Here is an 8424-nt window from a genome sequence, read left to right on the forward strand (position 1 = left end):
AGAGCTTTCTATGATGAATGCCATTGAGCTTGCGTTCCCATCCTCATTCCATTTTTTATGTGTATTCTATATTTCAAAAAATGGTAGTTCAAAGTGAAAGGAGTACGTCGAGGCTAACAGGCAAGAGCATGCGATGGATATACGGAACAAAGTCATGAATTCAACTAAGGTGTTTGAGTTTGAGCAACACTTGTAGAATTTTGAGATAGTATATGACCTGATACCCCTTCATTCATTGATTATATGCACTAAACACTGTTGACACCATATAAAAAAAAGATTGTTATTGCATGGACCAAGTCACTCATTTAGGAAACACGACAACAAAACATGTACGCTTTTTAACATTGTGAGTTTAATATTATCACGCAAATTTTAATCAATTTATATATAAATAAATTCTTAATTTAAATTTTTATTATTATAAAAATAACATACAAATAATTAAAAAATTCACCAAAAGTTAAATAAAAATTCTAAATAAAATTCCGGGTTATTACACACGCGTTACTTTCTCTACTGTCATTTATTTGTTTTCTTTACTTTTATTTAGTTACTTGGTTGTTTTTAATTAGGCGAGTATTGCATCTCTGCTGTTTGTAATGATATGTTGTTTTTGCAGTGCACTCTTTTTCCTATGTACCTTATATGGGGCTATGGTTTTTAATGAGACCCCTAATTTTATTATTTTGAAGAATCTGCATGTGCTATCAATTCTCTTTTGCTGGAAACCTGAAAGTTATGGAGAAGATGACCCTTAGAGGCTATCAAAATGTTGCTTCCCTTAGAGGCATGTTATCATAATGCTGGATCCCTAAGTAGGATCCTTTCCATCCTTAGAGTCTGTCACAATGTTGGATCCCTGAGTGAGATCCTTGCCGCCTTTAGAGGCGGTCAAAATGTTGGATTCCTAAGAGAAATTCTTGCCTCCCTTAGAGGCGATCAAAACGCTGAATCCCTAAGATAGATCCTTTCCTCCCTTAGAAGCGATCAAAATGATGGATCCCTAAGAGGAATCCTTTCCGCCCTTATAGGAGATCAAAACGTTGGACCCCTAAGAGGGATCCTTTCTGCCCTTAAAGGAGATGAAAATACTAGACCCCTAAGAAGGATCCTTGCCACCCTTAGAGACGATCAAAATGTTGGATCCCTAAGAGGAATCCTTGCCACCCTTAGGGGTGATTAATTGTTGAATTTCAATAAGAAATCTTTATTGTTCCCATGGTAAAAGGAGAAATAAGTATGTGCTCTACCTAGAAAAAGGATGGGGCTAACAAATATTCTCAATTGAGGGTAAATACAATCATGCAAAAATGGCTATAGAGAAAAATAACAATAGATGTGATTAATATAAAGACGCCCAAAGGGCGCCGCTTTCTTAATGCTTACAAAAGGCACCCTCAGGGGCCAATAAATACAACAAAAGTCCACTAAGGCCCAAGAAACACCATCGAAATACCAAACCATTAATCCTCCTAAATAACTGTTGTAACACCCCAATTTTAATGTTAATGTTATTAGTATTATTTTAATATTTTGAATATAATTATTTGAGTTTTGATATGCTTTTATTTAATTAAGTGAGTATCATTTAATTATTGGATGATTGAGTTCTTAGAATTAGTTTAATATTTAAATTAATTAAGAGTTATAGAAATTGTGAGAATAATTAGTTTAGGGAGGAAATAGATTTTTATTAAAATTAAGAAAAAAAAGGTGGGAGTAGTAAGATGTGTGTGTGTGTTGGGGGGGGGGGGAGATTTGTTAAATGAGGATTAAGGTTATTTTACTTTAAATAGAGAAGTCAGAAGGAAAAAATTGTCAGTACGTGAAAAGTTGGATAAAAGAGGAAGAGAGTGGAAATAGGCAAAAACCCTAGAAAAGCTCTTAGAAGGGAAGACTTCATATCCAAACTTTGTTTTTTATGCACTTTTAAGGTAAGGGGAATTATTCATATATGGGTGTCTAAATAGAAGGATAGTGAAGGTTCATTACCCTCATGCCTTCTCCCTTTTTTCTTGATATGTATTTGATGTTTGTGGCCAAAGAGGGTTTAGGCAAAAACCTTTGAGGCGATCAGTTGATAAATGTTTCCTTTTATCCTTGAGTAATATGGTATGAATTCTTATTTGATATGTACTCTGATTTTATAACTCTGTTGATGCTTGTTGGTAATTGTATCTTATTGTGTACGACGGTTGCTTATGAGTTGTAGATCTGTCCAATAGGGTGAATATCATAAAAGAAAAAAAGTAAAAAAAGTAGGAAAAAGTCAAAATCGAGAAAAAAATATAAGAATTGTGGAGGGGGGTGGGGTGGGGTGTCACGCCGAAAATGACAACTACAGTGCACAAGGTCGTGACATGGCGATGAAGGAATAATGCTACAACACAATGACGTGCACGACGAAGCACATGTGGTGGAGTTGCGACACGGTGGTGCACGCCATAGTAACGTGATGTGCATGTGGGACGTCAGTGGCGGAGGCACGATGGGCGTCAGTTGGTCAGTCGGCTATGGCATGTTTCACGGTCCAGTTCGGTGAGTTTTAAGTAATTTTGTGATTTCGGTGACTGTTCGTCGCCTTTTGATGAGTTTAAAGTCCTTTTGACACTGTTAGAGTTAAAGGTTGATAACAATGTGTTGTATTGAGTTGTATGATGGGTTATGAGTTAACCCTGTTGAATACGAGGAGTGTAGAATATTATTCTTACCCTATTGATGAGTAATATTGAGCATGTATAATAATTTTTTTACCTTGTCGGTGAGTATATTTGAGTAATAATATGTTTACTCTATTGATGAGTATTGTTGAGAATATATGTTAATATTTTACCTGTTGAAGAGTAATGTTGAATGAAATATATAATTATATGCATCTGTTCAACTATAAATTACATGTATATACATTGTTGAGATGATTAGTTCCGATGAGGAACTACAGTGGTGGCCTGATATTGGCATAGTTGTTGGTTCAAATGAGGAACCGTTGTTGAGTAGTATATTGATATTTCTAGCTGTATTTCATGCATCATGTTCATTGGTGGTCTAATATTTATTGGTGGAATCGTTGGTTTAGATTAGAAACCAGAGACGGGTCTTAGATTCATTGGTGGAATCGTTGGCTCAGAAGAGGAACCAAAGACGGGCCTCAGATTCATTGGTAAAATCGTTGGTTCAGATGAGGAACCAGAGGCGTGGATCAATCAATAACATAAATATGAAATCCAAAACTTGGTACCACATGCATGTTGAAGTCATAGTGATGAGTCACATTGCATTCCATAAAGTTGCATATGTGATTGCTTTATGTCTGTGAACTATTTTATGTGGTTGGTGAATATTGTTGTTGAACTATCCTAACTGTTTATATACACCATTAACATTATCAACATATTTCTCACCTTTTTTTGTTTGCTTGTGTGACTCGTTGTGCATATGGTACAAATACCCAAGTAGATGAGCATTAACTATTGTTGTATGGAAGCATTGGCGTAAAGGCCTACTTCATTTTATTTATCATTTTCTAGTTTAATAAGTATTTTTGGATTTTTCTATGATAGCGTAATATCGGGGCACAATATCATTTGTTTGATGCTTTCTTGAGAGTTTGTTGGATTCATTTTCTTATGTTGGAACTAAGTTGTTTTATAAAAGTATGAGATATTTGTTGAGTTTGTGATATTTTAATTTCTTCTGCTTAATTTTTGAGTTGAGAAGGATGTTTTATGTGAGAGTTGTGACACCCTGTGCTGATTTTAAAATAAATAATTTGCATGAGCTTTTCAAATATGTGTTTGGGATTAGGGTGTTATAACTGCCTCCTTTGTGAGGGCATCCTCTAGATGGAGAGCTTCGGATCCTCACCCCTCATTTGCCGCATCACCATCCTGAGTGCCCTTAGAAAAGAGGAAACATTAGGTTCCAAGGAGGCCATCGTCTCATCATCAGCCAGTTGGCCGTTGTAGACAACTTTGAGGAAGTCCAATTTGCTCAGATCTAATTGGAGATAGAAAAAGGAAACCTGCTCTATTTCCAACTCAAAATAGATGTTAGAGGTCGACATTAGTTCATTAGTAAGGTCTGACACCTCCTCCTCTAGCTCCTTTTTGGAACATAGGGCGTTTCTAGAGACTTCTTTAGAGATTTCTCCTTATCAACAATCTTTGTAGCCTTGGTCTCCACATCCTCTAGCTTTTTCTCCCAAGTTCTCTTGTCCTTCTACAAGGTCCCCAACAACTTATGAATTTCAACATAAGCACACTACTACATAAAACACCTATAACAACAGTTGGAAAATGGATACCACCATGTTGAACAAACCGTTGTAAGGTAAGGTGTGGTTGTATGTATGCTGCTTTCCACTACGATCGTGCAACTGTGATTGTATCTATGTAGCGTGCTACCTACCATAACAGTTACTTTAAACAACCGTTGTTATATTGATTAATGCATAATATTTAACAACGGTTGTACTAAACAACCATTGTGATATATACACCTGAGTTTATTATAAATTATGTGGAATTCTTATTTTGCCAATGCTCACTAAACATATAACCTTTCAATCTACACTAGAACATTATAATATGTAAAATTAAGTTATATTAGAAGATCAAGTTCACGTTCAATACTTGAGAATAGTTCTTCAACTCCTTATCCACATTTTTCTCTTTAACAATTAGAACTTGGTTTAGTGATTGCAGTTCTTCAACCACCCCTCTCTCCACCTCTAATTTTGTTTGCAAAGTAAATAATATTTTGCAAACAAAATTAGAGGTGGAGAGAGGGGTGGCTGAAGAACTACAATCACTAAACCAAGTTCTAACTATCAAAGAAAAACATGCAGATAAAAGTGTGAATAATTCTTGTTAAGAATTGAACGTGTGCTCGTTTTCTAATACAACTTTATTTATCATATTATAATTTTCTAATGCAATTTGAAAAATTATATATTCGATAAGGGATTGGAAAAACACCCAAACCACATAATATATAATAAACTCATCTTTTAAACAAACATCAACAACAACATTCATAGAAAACATTCATCAACAACAAACCATAAACAACAAACCCAATACAACAAACATATCAAGTCATAGAATGCTTCAGAAACGTACCATACATGTCCCATAATGGCGTGTCCATAATGAAATAAGGATGGAGCTAAAGTTAGAGTCACAAACTTGTATCTATCTTGAATGGATGTCATTCTGGATCTTTGGCACAAGTTTGCAACACTAACTTTAGCTTCGTCCTCTTTATTGAAACTTGCATCCCTGCCTACAAGTCAAAACAAACAGAAAGTTCAAACATTATAAAACAATCTATTAAAACAAATTTTGAAAAAAAAACACTATAGTGAAAACGAATCAGTGAATACCCATTGACTCATATATGATGTTATGGTTTCGTTTTGAGGTTTACATATGACAGAGACGACTGCCAGAGTTGTTAAGGTTTCATTTTGAGAGAGACGAGAGAAAAAGTTGTTAGGGTTTTATTTTGAGAGAGACAATTGTTATATACTGAAGCAAGATATAATTTCGCTTATATATAAATAAGTAGCACCTTTCAGCATGGTTGAAAACAAAAATCGTGGTGATATACATGGTCAATCACATTATTATCACGATAAATGGCCAAATTGTTGGTGCTGGGATTCAAACCATTTCACTCCATGTATATTTCACCATGGTTGTTCTACATGACCATTGTTACATGTCCTTTAGTAAATACCAATAAAAAAAAGCGCAAAAAAATAACTATTACCATGGTTAAAATGATGACCGTTGTTAAATCGGTGTTACGAAAGGTCTATTTTATAGTTATGACATCCATATATTTTCGGAGATTCACCGCCATCTCCTTATCGATCTGGTTTTTCCTCTTCCGATCGACATCCTCCAACATCAACACCCTTAATAGAAGGTTATCATTTATACTGGTAAGGGCGAGGGGCGGTTTGGATTTAAGAGCCTTGTAATCGCCATGGAACTCCTCAGAAAAGGGGATATGAGAACCTATGAACTGAATATCATCAAAGCTAGTGTCATTCCACAAAGTAGTGGGAGGTGTTGGAGCCTTGTCTTCAGGAAACTTCTGAGTGCTCCCTTCTCTTAGAGCAGGCGGGATATTACTGGGAACCTGTGAAGAACCCTCTTCCAACCGTCGGGACTTCACGTTGTGTGACTCATGATCTTGTTTCCCAGCTTGCCTCTTTCTTCCTTTAACAACAAGCCTTCTAGATGGCCCTAGGGGCTATCAGTATACCCATGATTTGATTAGATCATTTCCCACCTCTTCCTCCACTCTTTCGCATAAATACTCGCCATATGATCTACAAAAGAATGCACAGTGCTCACACACGCTATTTGGAAATACCCATCAAAAAGACAGATTATTCCAAACTTACATAGGTAATTGGCAATATAATTATCTCCCCTCAGCCATAAATCAATTATTATGGGTGAATCCACAAACTCAATCTTCCCTAGGAGGAAAATTATCCTCGCCTCTCCAAGGGTAAGGTACTTACTATTGTATCATGTGATCGTCACAAGCTTATCTATCTCATCCAAGGGAAAGATGGGGCACCATCAATCCCCAACGCTACGAGACAGTCCTCTCGCCCCCTCACTCGGACGAGCCTGCCTCTCCAATTCTTTATAGTGGTTGGAGTGAGGCTTAAAAGGGCCCCTTCATGATGGGCCTCCTAGGGACACCCGACCACCCTTTGAAGGTTTTGTAGCATAAAAGGATAAAAATATCCCCACAGTAGGAGAAATCTCCATACCTTTACATACCATCTCAAAAACCCTAATAAAACCCCAACTGCTAGGAAGTAGTTGGGAAAGCCCAACATTGAGGACCCTTAAGACCTCCATGAAGAAAGGGTAAAAATGAAGAAAAATTCCCATATCCTTGAAAAAAGGGAGGTAGAAGTAGAAAAAGGGGGATGAAGGATCAGAAGAAACGAGCATGGTAACCATTTTTGATGTGAACAAGCTTATAGGGTAACCATCCCTTCATCTCCTGAGGAGAAAACCTCCACCCCTGTGTAGATAGAAATGATATGTTCGTCAAAAGTATAGTAAAACCCAATGTCCTTGGCGTTCTTAGACACGATGAAAGAGGCATATAATATTTTTTTTTTGGGAAAACAGAAGAACAAAAAGAAATCACCACCATCGTTACAATTGCTGAAGGGATGTCTACAATCCCCAAATCCCACAACTTTAAGTTAACCTAAAACTTATTTTGAACTTTCCCTTACAATATCTATTTATAACTATTACAAAGGGAATGAAAAGGAAAAATACATACCTGAAAAGATTTGAGATGGTGAATCAAGAGCCTATAAAGAAGCTGGGAAGATGGTGGAAGAGCTTGCAGAAGTCGTGAGAGAAAAATAGAGCAAGAAAATAAAAGAAGAAGATTTTATAGGAGAGTTAAAGCCACAAGAAACCTTTTAGGCTCCCTCAGATTTTTGAAAATCACAGTACACTTCTAGCACATGGCACGAGTGTTTAGTGTCTTAAAAAATAGACCATCATTATCTATATTAAATAGAAGCAAGCATGGGCGTCTAAAAGATTGATGTTTGACATCCCTAGCCGATATTAAGTTTAATCATAAAACATCTGGAAGGGGGTGGTGACTCACCTCTAACTAAGGGATTTATCCAAATATGAAGAGAATTCATTTCCCATATAAAAAGGTCGCATTTAGATGAGGCACTCGCCCCAAGCTTCTCACTCAGAAGGATTTACTTCAGTTGAGGGAAACGCCTCCCATTTCAAAGGGCCATGACCCAAGTTGTGGGACTCGCCTCCAATTTGAAGGGGCCAAACCCTAAGACGTGGGACATGCCTTATATTAAAAGGCTTACCCCATACCATAGGAAAAAACTGAAATAAGCCTTAAAACACATCACCTTTTTACAAGTCCTCGTGCTTTAAAGACTGTGTATTGTTATATTTGTGAGAGTCCCAAATACGGGCAACACTAGGGCCCTTGCCTAGTAAGGCATCGCATGAGTGCTATGGAGTATAAGTTCTCATCTTTAGGGCATGTAACGTGTATCTCCCTGCAAGAACGAGTCATGCCACAACTCCCTGGAAAATAGGTGGTCATCAGTCTATCCCAGTCAAGGGGAGCGATTATCACTTCTTAGGGTTTCCTAAACCTTAGCCCTATGTTCCTCTATAGATACTTATCCCCTAACGGGAGAGAGACAAATCCTAACTTAACGACATATCACTTAATACACAGAGCCTCTCACCTCACGTGAGATGACCTCTCATACCACCATAAACACCATGAACACCGCCATATAGGGCCTCTCACCGTCGCGGGAAATCCATAACTATTATAAACCTACTAAGGCCTCTTATTATCCACTATCCTTGTAGGGATACC

Source organism: Lathyrus oleraceus, chromosome 5 (assembly GCF_024323335.1).
Source record: "Lathyrus oleraceus cultivar Zhongwan6 chromosome 5, CAAS_Psat_ZW6_1.0, whole genome shotgun sequence".
Classification (NCBI taxonomy): domain Eukaryota; kingdom Viridiplantae; phylum Streptophyta; class Magnoliopsida; order Fabales; family Fabaceae; genus Lathyrus; species Lathyrus oleraceus.